This window comes from Pteropus alecto, unplaced genomic scaffold, assembly GCF_000325575.1.
Source record: "Pteropus alecto unplaced genomic scaffold, ASM32557v1 scaffold101, whole genome shotgun sequence".
Taxonomy (NCBI): domain Eukaryota; kingdom Metazoa; phylum Chordata; class Mammalia; order Chiroptera; family Pteropodidae; genus Pteropus; species Pteropus alecto.
Genome location: NW_006432945.1, coordinates 3710921 through 3723108, shown reverse-complemented (window position 1 = coordinate 3723108; position 12188 = coordinate 3710921). Strand labels below are relative to the sequence as shown.

Here is a 12188-nt window from a genome sequence, read left to right as displayed (position 1 = left end):
GGACTAAATATATGAAATGGGGGAGCAGCAGTCAAATCAAATGGCCTCTGGGGTCCCATCTACCTCTATCATTCTACAGCCTAGAGAATCCAAAGCTGCAATAGGAAAATAAAAGGTAGAAACAATAATTGTTTCATAGTCTCAATTTGGAACAGCCCCCATCGATCTTTCCCTGCCATGTATTTCCTCCAGCAGTGGCTGTAGTCATTTCTCCAGGGGCAGTGACTGTGGAGATTATCTAGGCAGGGGGGTCCCCTAGAGCGTCCCTTTCAATCTGGGGACCTTTGCCAAATCCAGCCAGACAGGAAGCCCTTTGGCAAATCTCTAATGAGTGCCTTCTTCATTTAACAAGTGCTTTCTTCATACCAGAAACCTTATGTAAACGATCTCATGTAATCCTCATGAGAATTCAGTGAGTTAAGTCCTAGCCCCATTTTACAGGTGGGGCAACTGAGGTTTACACCAGCTAAATAATTTGCTTGAAGTCATAGTGTGAGACAACATCACAATTTGGAATTAGGTTTGACTCCAGAACTCATGCCCTTAATTTACAGATTATAGAATATTATTTCACTTCACAAAAACAAAGCAAAAAAACAGGGCAAATTTTTCTTGGGGAGTGGAGGCTGGCATGGGGATGGGTGGGAGTCCTGGAACTGAATCGATGGAGGGAAGACTAAGCACAGAGCCACAGGGAAAACTTGAACTCTAGGTAATGAATTGTTGAACTTTCTACGTTAGGGTGTACACTCAGGCTGCTGCCTGCATTCTGGAGTATGTATAAATGGGTCTTTATGTATAAAATTCTCAGACTGGGGTCAGAAGATTAAGATTTGAAGCCCACTTACTTATGTGTCATCGTTATACCTCCCAGTGCCTTCTTTCTCTTCTGCAAAAGAAAACTAGTAACAATTGCTCTATTTTCTCATAGGGTTGTACGAGGAGTTGAGAAAATAATACATGAATATGCCCTGGAAAACATAATGCGTCTGGGAGGTGTGTTCTTACTGGGCCTCCCGGGGCTCTCTCCAGCACGGGTTTGGCTCTCTGACAGACTCTCTGTGAGGTCCAGGTGGGAGGGTGGCTGGTCACTGGCTTTGATCTCAAACACTTCTGAATAGAACACCCTGACCTCTAACTCCCCCTTAAGATTGGAGAGACACTGTTGGAGGCAAGAATGCCAGGTCAAATAATGCCACCATTGATTATTCAAAGAAACCCAGGAAATGTGTGTAACTCTATCCTAAAGACCTGTGTCATGAGTCAGAACTCAGGATCTTCTATCAGTTTAATCCCATAATCTTAGGATACTTGGAGGGGACTTCTCTTTGGCAGGTGATAAACTCTGAGACACCAGCCTTCTACAGCCAGAGGCTTAAGAGTCTCCCGTGCATTCATGTTTTCCTTCCCTTCCCAACTTTATTAACAATCTAGTAGCTCAGGGATGGAATTCAGAGCCACCTCTGGGCTGGCCTCTGGAGAACTGGATGGCTCCCTTCTACGTGGGTAGTTTGAATTCCATGGCAGTTGAGTGTAGTTCGTTTCACCACCCAACTAACTTTATTAATGAGCTCTCAAGGCTTGGGGTCTAGTGTTTGGACACTTTTTCCCCTTCTCAGTGTAAAGTCAGCAGTCCTGATGAAAGAAACTGAAGAATGTCAGTGGTGTGGAATGTTTGTATGAGAAGCACTGGGTGGGCTTACTAGGGGACGGAAATGGGCTGTAAAAATGTTAAAAGCCTCAGTAAAGCAGTTGTATCTGTAGAGATTTGGGCTTTCTCTGCACTTAGCTAAAGCTTAGTTTCTTGAGATACTTTCTAGTTAGTTCTTTACTTAACTCTCTTAAGGTATGATCCAGCCAAGAGTCAGGCTGTGTTCCTACAAGGAAAATGAAGTTAAATTTTCAGACAATTTTTTCCAAAAGTTGAGATCCTTTAACATCCCTCTCATTTAAAAAAATATATATATATGTTTGTGATTTTCTGAGTTGACTTTCTACACTGACCTTAAAATTGCCCAGACTTGCTACAAAGAACCTGCATTTTGCTTCTGTCTCATTATCTCTAATCATATCGTTGGAAATTTCATCATTTTCGAGAAAGTGAAACTTTACTCGCTTATTTCTTTAACCGGAAATTCAACTCCTAGATTTTCTTTCCTTGTAGCTATGAACAACTGCGTTGAATTTTCACTTTTAATTTTCATCTCTTTCCACTAAGGGCTGATCATAAAACATCTTACCGTTGGAAGCCAACATTAGTTTCTGGCTAATTTCATATCTTGGCCTTTCTCCCAGCCCACTGGAAGGTTGGAGGTGTAAGACTGGGCTTCAGGACCAAAGTCGATGCTTCTGGGCCTATCACTACCCCTCACAAGCTGAGCACGCACTGACAAGCCACTTGTGGTTCCAGGGCCTCAGTCTTCTCGTCTGTGAAATGAGACGGAAACTGCCCGCCCCAGTTCCGTCCCGTGGCTAGCTATCAGGAAGATCATATGAAATTCGTGAAGGTGGGTTGACACACGTCATTACTACTGTGATTCCACTTTCCCCATTTCAGGGGGGAACTCATAACGTCGTCAATGCAGTTTAGCCCTATTAATCAGAAATTAACTGGAACTCTCAAGAAACTCAAGTCAGTCACAGCTTCTTTGGCACTTTGATTGACCCCCAGGCTCTGAACACATCAGGTCAATTCCACCCCACTATTTGCTAGCACCAGCTTGTCTCTACTGGTGTTATATACTTAAGAAATAACTAGTTCTCACTCATGAAACCATTTCTGGTTTCTGTGGTATCCTGGCTATGTATTTCCTCCTCCCAAGGACAGTTAACACTCGGAGCCACTGACCCTGCTCTATGCCCAGCCAATCTGAAAAAGGCAGAAATCATGGGCTTTAGCTAATAGGATAGAGCACCCAATATTAAAGGTCAGGTCTTCATTTGTAATTTGAGTATAATGAGATCCAGGACGGTAAAGTGACTTGCCCAAGGGCATAAAGCTGGTGAGTGGTCCTGCCCAGGCCAAGCTGTTGACCACCCATCCACTGCTCATTTTGCTCCATCACTAATAAGAGATCCAACCGAAAAGGCAACTGGAAAACAGAGCCACTGGCCAGGTAGATGAGCGGTCAATAGTCAAGTAACCTGGTACCCACCACAGAGGAGGCTTTGACAGGACTAGACAAAGAGGGACCATAGAAGAAAGAGAACGAGGGAGAGAAAGGGCCAAGAGGGAGAGAGAGAGAGCACGAAGAGTAGGATTAAGACAGGAAGGGTCCAAAGGCTCGGACAGCCGCCACAGGTGCTGGGAGCTGTATCTTATCCACACTGTGGGCCTGGTGCTACCTGCCACTTGGCTCTGAAACCAGACAGACAATAACAACTGCAAAACCCACCCCCACCCCAGGCTTTGTCTGGAATATCCTCAAAGCAAGAATCTGTATGTTGTAGTATTATTCTACAACAAATGCTAAATGCAAAACAAGGGGCCAGTAATATCAATTTCTCCATTTAAAGTTGGGGAGACGGAGGCCCCAAACATGTGACTGTCACCAAAACTGAAATAGGTATACGGGAAGACAAGGTGACAGGCAGCACTCCAGGACCACAGCGTGGATAAGACAGCACCTGTGGCATCACTTCTCTGCCCACCGCCCCCAACTAAAACACTTTTTTTTTTTTTTTGGCTCCATCAAGGATTTAGCAACTCCTTTATTTGTAAGGAAGCATATGTGACTAGGAAATGAAATTACAGAATAGAAAGTAGTTAGGAGGAAAGGAAGCAAGTAGATGAGATGAAAATGAGGTGTCAGGGAGCAGAGAAGGAGAACCAATCCAATGGGGGAAAAAGTTGGGAAGAGAAGAGATGCCCCGTAGAGAAGCCCCCTTCCGCCCATTGCCTCAGAGGCTGGTCAGTGACATTAGATAGAAACCCCTCTCATTCAAGTCCCCTCACTGGCCCCTTTGTTTTCAATTCCACCACTCCAGAATCTCAAAATCTTCCGGACAGTAAGAACCTTAATGGTTATCTGGTCCACCCACCACCTCACGCAAGCAAACAGGCAGGGGGGCAGTAGTGTCTTTGTGCCCACGACTCCCAGCTGAGGATACTGAGGCTCAAGGACATCAATGCAGTATAAGGTCTCAGGGTCCTGGCCACTAAACCATAATGCCATTCTCTCCATTGCCTCAACAACTGGCTTCGCACCCTCACTTCCCAGCGGGTCACCATGGACGAAAGCAGAGAAGTCCGCGAACCCGCGAGAGGAGGAGCCAGAGTCACAGGTACGAGAGAAAAGCGTGAGAGCCTCGGGACAGGAAGTCTCAGGACCAGGAGAGCGCCCCTAGCCTGTGCGGGAACCCTCTCCGTCTTCCACCGCAGGACCGCGACACGAGCCCTCGCCACCTCTGAACTCATCCCAACCAACTTTCGCTCCCGGCTCCCTGCGATCTCGGGTGCGCAGAGCGACTCCCAGCGGCCGTGTCCGCGCCCCTGGTCCGCCTGTCCAGTCTCCATTCATTCCATTCGGCGCCCGGGGCAGCCCTTCCGCGAGCCCCCGGCCTCAGCGCCCCTCTGCAGACCTCGGGGAGGCTGGGCTCGGGAGTGGCAGAGCCGGGACACCAAGCGAGGGATGGACAGGACAGCGAGCGTGAGCGCCTCGGAAACCCCCGCGCACCAGTCTCCGCAAGGCGGGTAAGAAAGCGCCCAGCGCGGAGACGAGCAGTGTTCCCAGGCGGGTAGAGAAGCGGGAGCCCCACCTCTCTGTCACCAGGAACCTTTCGTGCCCCAAGTCAAAAGAGAAAGTGAGTTCTTGGCGAGAAACTTTCTGAAGCGCCGAGGAGCAGCGGTGGCTGGGAAAAGTTCAGCCCGAATTCTTTGGAAGCCGAAGGCTAGCGGCGCGGGTCGGGGGTGGGCGCAGGGCTGGTTACCAGAGGGGCGTAAAGGGAATGAAAGCGAGCCACCCTCGCCACGCTCACTCACTCGGCTTCCAGCGCTCGCCTCCGGTCTCCACTCGGGGCGGCCAGGGTCCGGAGGGCTGGCAGGGTCGGGGCGGGTTCGGGCTGCTTGTCGGTTGGGTCGGTGGACGAGCACCGGGGACGCACCGCCGGGACGCGGGCTGGCGGGTCCGCTGGGGCGGCGGCGCCGGGAGAGCCCAGTGCAGTGCGCGCCTCGCTGCGTGCGACTGTGGCTGGGTGAGCGTTGCATCACCCCTTTTATAGCTGTAGGGCTGGCGGGATTACTCTGGTCCCAGGCTGACGTAATGCTATTAATAGCTTCCCCCGAGAACTAGCGGGGCAGAGGGAGGAGAGACGGAGGAGGGGCCAAAGGGGAGGAGGGGCGAGGTGGGGCTGGTGATGCAAGCCGCGGGAGGAGCCGGCTGGGGCGCGTTCGCCGGCCTCGCGCGCTCGTACACACACCCGCCCGCCCGCCCTCTCCATATCAGGACCGGAGCTGCCCAGGCTGGCCGCCAGATGTGCGTACTCGCCGCTGCGTGTTCTAGGCATGAGCCAATGGCGCCCAAGCCAGCGGCATGACTCCACTGCGCTGGCATCTCTCCCTCCGATGGGGGGGGCCGGTTATTACAGGGGGAGATGGAAAGGGGGATCCCGGCCCCAGCCTAGAGCAGGCGAAGCTGGGAAGCGGGCATGTCCTTTCTCTAAAATGCGTAATCATTTTCTGGAGCTTCAGGAAAATACTGCCTCCGCAGCCAAACGCCTCCTTCTCAAGTAGGGGGTGGGTTAGGAACAGTAGTGTTAGCCTTTAGTAGGGGAGCGGTACCCAAAGACACCCTCCAGTGAACCTGCGCCGTTACCCGCCGGGGGTGACCTCCGAGGCAGGACAGCGAGAAGTCTGTCCGTTAACCGCGGCGCGCAGTCTCGGCGCACCGCACACGAGCGCACGAGCGGCACTGCGCCCAGGACGGGTTGAGAACCCGATCCCCGGGCGAGGGCGAAGGGTAGGACCCCATGGGCTAAGATGTTTCAACAGCCGCAAAGCGTTTGAAATTAACGTTGAACAAGACTGGAAAGACTAGAGACCAGGAAAAATCAGATGAAACTCAGAAAAGGACTAAGAGCGGGGCCGAAGCTTAGAGGTCAGGGACGGGAAAGAGAAGGCGCTCGGGTCTCCGCGGGCCGGGCGGGGCGGGGGGCGCCTCGCTCTGCGTCGCTGTTCAGAGGAAAGACGTCTTCGGCTTTCCTGTATTTTTCTGCGCGCAGAGTGCACTAGGCTGGGACGGGACCGCGGCTACTGGGTAGCACTGACCGCCGCCGAAGTGAGGCCGCGTAGCGGAAATCCCTTCCCCAAGCCGGGGTGGAAAAAAAGGTGGGGTCCCGTGACCCCAGATTCGAGCCGAGGATTTAGCAGAACTTTAAAAATGACTTCTTAGTCTGTTTTCCCCGACCTTCCTTGACTGTCTCGGCTTCCAGAGCTGCAGAACTCAGGACCTCAACGGCCCATGGACGAATATATGTGGACGAGAGTGCGGCTCTCGATGTTTTTTAACCTGTCGAGGAGGGAGACCCGTGTGCGCCCGTGGGGAGTGGGGGTACGGCTGGGGGGCACAGACACCTGCTTCCACCTGCCTCTTGGGAGAGAGGTGATCGAAGGTCATAGTCTGGTAATTTGGGGTAAAAGCTAGAAGGGTCTTGGAGACCCTGTCTGTCTCGTGGGTAGCCTCGCGCCCCGGCACCTGCAGCCTTCGGCTGTTAAGGTTGTGATGGAGGATCCAGTCCGTCTGTCGCTCTCTCCCTTACACACACACACACACACACACACACACACAGAGTCCCCGTACCCCCAAAGAATCCGTGTCCTTCTCCCCACCTTCTCTGATTGCCCAGCAGCCTGGGGCAGTGACCCTCAGAGCTGCAGGTAAAATGAGCGTACCTCGCCCGGGCTTCTTTCCCCTCCACCCACCCAGAACATCCCCCGCCTCCCAGCCCCAAGCTTCGCGCTCAGGACAACGTGGAGGGCGGCCTCGGAAGTCCCCTCGGTCCCGGGCGGGTCAGGGAGCCCCGGGGTTCCACGGAGGGTCCGCGGAGCCGTTATTCCGAACCTGACCCGGTCTCCAGCAGCGTCGTGCGGGAAGCACGGGGCTGTTGTTTTGCTTTACTTTTCGCCATGGCAACAGATCTCCCGGCCCCAACCTCCACCCCTCACGCCCACGCCCTCGCACCCCATGCCCACGCCCTCGCACCCCACCCCCACACCCCCACTCCCGCCCTCCTCCCGACGCGTCTGCTAGTAAACCCCGGGGCGGGCGGGCGGGCAGGTAAACCCTGGGCATGTCGGGACAACCCTAAACCAGAAGGAAGGGCATTTGTCAATTTAAATGAAAGTTATTTGGGTTTCTCAGCTTATCTATTGTATCTATCTATCTACTGCCTGGAACGAATTGCACCATTATAAAGTGAAACAAGGAGATGGGGAGGACACGTGAAAACTTCTCTCTTCTTTTCCTCTGTGAAATGCCTACAGAAAACTTCAACCAGTTTACACTATGAACTATGAGCCATTCTTACACGCAAGCCAGATTTGTGGAAGTTGAGTCCTGTCCTTAAGGGGAAATTCAACTTCAGGCGCAGGGTAAACAGCTAGACCAGCCTACACGCCACCGGTGCAAGAGAAGGGTCATTAAGCGAGAGGTCCACACCCCCGTCGGTTTATTTTTGTTACCACCTTGCCTCCCATTCCTCTTAGTCGTCTCGTTTCATTCTAATAATTCTTGGTTTTGAATCTCCAAGTCACACCTCAGTAGAAGTGCTGTCATCTGATTACAGAAGTCGGAGCATTCTCTGCTTCGCTCTCCTACTGAAACTCTAAAAGCGTTAAGAATCTTGACACACAACTAAGTCCACCCCTTTGTGAATGAAACTCTTATCTAAGGAAAACAAAAAGGACTCCCGCCTGCCTCCCTGCTCCCAGCCCCCAGGAGAACTGTGAAATGCCTGGCTAATCGCAAAGACCGGGAAAACGGAAGGGAAGAGCCCCGGGGTCTATGTCACTGGAGGGGTCATCGGTATGAGTCCTGGCTTTAGTTAATGCCACCCAGGGACCAGTGAGCACACTCTGTACCATCTAGAGAAGGAGCAAGAACATCTCCCCAGACCGACACGCTTCTCTACACAAAGGCAAAGAATGCCTCTGCCTCCTGAGAAGGAAGCCCTGGCTCAGGTTATTTCAGGGGTTAATCTTCAATGAATAGGAGTTCGGCAGAGACTTGAATGCTGTTGAGGTTTCACGCTGGAGAACCACCTGGGGAATCCACATTCAGATCGGCTTTGGTATGTTTTGCTGAGTGAGATAAGAACTGGAAACTTCGTGCTGGGGCATGTGCACAAGGAAGGGAAAAAAAGTTAAAAAGGGGAGGAGATGGAACTGAGCAGCTAAAAACAGCCCACTCGTGGCAACCAAATCTAAACACCAAAACACTGCAGGAGCCAAAAAAAAAAAAAAAAAAAGTTCAGAGATATTTAAAGGTTTTAGCAATTTCTTAGTCCAGAGAACAGTGCCTCCCTCCTCCACCCCGTGACTCTTCTTCAAACTTCAGGATTGTATTTGCTCACAGAGCTCTACAGAGGTAGATAACACACAAGTTAAAGTCGGTTATGTACTTGAAGCCCTGTCCTCCTGGCTCAACCCATTTCATCTCAGAGAGTGTGAGGTGGGTGGATTTTTCTTCTCTCTTCTGCTTTCCAAAACCCACACTATCAAAAAGTCAGTTGGAATGTGGAGAATACTAATTTCAGCACCTCCTCAGGAAATGAGGGGAAGCATCGCTGAGTGGGCTCCCAAGTGTGGGAAATAGAATTTTGGTTCTGGATTCAGCACTTAGCTGTATCACCTTGGATAAGTCACTTCACTCTCTGGGCTTAAGTTTCCTCCGCTGAAATGTGACACTGAAAATAGTACCTAACACATAAGTTTGTTGGGAGGATTCACTGAGGATGGGGCACACAGCCGGTCCTCAGTAGTGGTGTCATGAATGATGAATCAAGGAGGGCTTTCTGGAGACACCCCCCAAATCTCTCCCAGAGACCATTCTGTCCCCTAGCCTGTGACAAACAATTGTGGATGAAGTCGAGCTCTATCCAGGAATTACCACCTCCTGGGGAGCTGGTATAAGATTCCACACAGAAAACAATGAGAACAGTCCCTGACCTCCACCCTCAGCAACTTGGGGACACACGGGGCTCTCCTCAGTGCAGGGTGGAGGGATGGTCCAGTGAAAGTACCCTGGGTTGGGAGCAGGAAATTCTGGTCTGTTTCTGCCTGTGATATTCTTGAGCAAAAGAACTCCCCACTCTGAAGTGAGGGGCCCTGGGCTGAGCTCTGACGGTCTTGAATGGAGAGCTTCTGCCAGAGCCATCCTGCAAGTCTCTGGCAACCTCTCCTAAGAGAGCTGGAGAGAGAGAAAGTGTGAGTGGGGAGAGGCATTGAACAGCACAAGTACAGATCCATGTTCAGAATCTCTCTTCCCCTCCAAAAACTAGACTGGAGAAATGTTGTCCAACTTGACTCTCAAACACAGCCTGTGGTCCTGACAATATGCTTTCTCTTTCTCTCTCGCTCGCCACCTCCTTCCTTCCCTCCCTCTCTCTGTCTCTGTCTCTCTGTCTCTCTGTCTCTGTCTTTGTGTCTCTCTCTCTCTCCTCTCTCTCTCTCTCTCTCTCTCTCTCTCTCTCTCTCTCTCAACATTTCCAGAAAATTTTGCCCATGGACTTGGTGGCTTACTAGAGAAGAGGATGTAAGAGCACCTCAGGCAGGGATTGCATCTTTGACAAACTTCTTGTATGTAATCCATCTTCAACAGCCATAGACATCCACCTTGGACCACAGCACCAAAGCCCAGATAGCAACTATTCCCATTTGAGAGTGGGGATCTTGGAGCCCCAGGCACCCAAGATGAAGTCTCAGCGGCCAGAATCTTAGGACTCAGTAGACCTGGGACCCACTGGAAGGTTTTCCTCCAGCCAACTGAATGATTTACATGAATCATAAACACTTCATCTGTGTTCCAGTCTATAAAATAGAACTATTTAATATCGACTCCACCTAAAGTTGTGTAGTAAGAATCAATGAGATGACAGACATGAAAGTGATTTGAAAATAATTGAAAGAATCATACTTTTAAAGATTCCTTTGGGGGAACATTTCTTAGTATAATTTTTTGTTGTTGTAGTTTGTTTGTTTGTTTTGCCATTATGAAAATTTGGGAAATGGGCAAGGGAAAAAAATGACCCATAATCTCAACATTATTAGTATTTTGGTGTGTGTCCCTCCAGTCTTTCTTTCATGCGTTTGATTTTTAAAAACACAGTAGTGTCTTGAGATTGCGTGCAACTTTGAAATTTGCTCTTTTGCTTATCCTGAATTGTACGTGGTCTTTATTGCCATCATTTTTCTTCTCAAAAATATTTTATCGTTTTATTGTGAAATGCAGCATACGTACAGATGATTATAGAGAACATATATCCATTTTAATAATAAACCAGACATCACAAAACCACCACCCAAGTTCAGAAATAGACCACCTCCAGTATGAGAAGCCCCCAGGCAACCATTCCTGGTCGCATCTGCCTCTCTCCACCTCCCAGCGGTAACCACAATCCTGACTTTTGTTACTGTGATTTTTAATGAACAGTGGAGGTGGTATAATTTGCTCATTGTTGCAAATATTTTGCTAAAGTGTTATATAAATTTAAATCTTTATTATGGAGGAGGGGGCATCAGATTTCGTCATTGCCTAGGTTGCTTGAAAGGGGCTACAGAACAGGTCTTGATTTCTACGAGCGCTACACGGGACATGGTGGAAGGAGGGAGGACCCCTGACGACTGTGACTACCTGTGCATTTTCCTTATTTTCTAACATCCAAACAAAAGTATCCTGCAGGCACTTTTCTCCACTGAGCATCACCTTTAATTATTCGCCTCTCTTTCCCATCCCCCCATCTTTGTTTTTGTCCATCTTCGAACAGAAAATCCAGTCTGTGGCGTGGGTGAGTGGCGCAGAGGCAGAAGGGCTGGGGCAATGCTTCCGCCTGTGCCTTCTGGGCAAAATACTCAGTGTGGTTCAGTAGTGTTTCAACTCTGAAATCTCCATGCCAACGCGGGGGCATGTGTAGCATGGTCGATACCAGGTAGGCAGGCACCGGACCAGGTTCTTGGAGTCTGGGGGTGCTAATTCTCCAAACTACAAGATGCCAGAGCCAAAAAGGCCCTAGAGGTTGCAGACTGCCATTAAACTGGGTGTGCGTATGCCCCTGGGTTACATCGATGTGCACCAGAGCCAGGAGGTAAACAGACATGCTTTAAATATGTTAAATTAAATATGGATATGTTGAATTAAATAAGTCACACGAGAATTTTTAAGGAAAGGGAAAAGATTCCAAATACATTTTGTGCTTGGACAAGCCACCAAAAGTTATACTCTGGGACCCTGGGGGGAATAATTCCCTCTCTCCTGCCTCTAAGTTTAAAACAAGATCAGCAAATGCCACTCCAGTAGCTCTCATTGTGTCCAGACTGAGGGCTGAGCCCTTTACATATAGTTAATGCCTTTAATACTCATAACAATGCTATGAGGGAAGTACCGTGAGCATCTCCACTTTATAGATGAGAAAACTGAGGCACATAGTGGGTAAATAATTGCCAGAAGTTACACAGCTAGCAAGCAGCAGAGTAGAAGTCAAACCCAGGCAGTCTGGGCCTCCAGTCTGGGTGTTCAACCACCACGCCTGCTGCCTCTCAGCAAGTGCTCCTGGAAAGACTTGAGAAGCTCAGACATGGTTCAGTGTCCTCATCTGGATGGGGAACCTGAGCTCAGAGAGGAAAGGTGTCTCTCCATGGTCTCAGAAACATAAATTCTTACACTGAAAGGAACCTTAGCAGCCCGATTTCTGAGCCCCCATTTTGCCCTCTGCTCCAGGAGATGCCTCTTTTGCTAAGATTGGGACCAAGGTGAAGAACAGCCGATTGAAGAATAGCTGATTGAAAGAGCAACCGACAACTTTTCAGGGGCTAGTGTCTGGCCATACATAGCATCCCTGGAACCGAAAAGGTGGGTGGTGGAGGGGCAGAAAGAACCTGGACCTGCACTCAGATAGAACTGAATTCACTTCCCCACACTGCCATCTCCTACTTAGCTTTGGATGAGACCTGAAACCTTAGTTTCTTCTGTAATATG

The 12188-nt window shown here is 49.9% G+C and overlaps 1 protein-coding gene across 2 annotated transcripts in view; it reads right to left on the bottom strand.

Annotated features, from left to right (window-relative positions):
- ATF3 (activating transcription factor 3) overlaps window positions 1-5202 on the bottom strand; it is a 12183-nt gene extending 6981 nt beyond the window's left edge. Inside the window, exon 1 of one of the 2 annotated variants that reach the window (XM_006907708.2) lies at window positions 4982-5202. The gene's annotated coding sequence lies outside the window, so the exon portion shown is untranslated. Of the gene's footprint in view, window positions 1-4758; window positions 4947-4981 lie in introns of those variants that run through there. The other variant, XM_025043959.1, reaches the window with a different exon arrangement.
- Between the last annotated feature and the right edge of the window lie 6986 nt (window positions 5203-12188).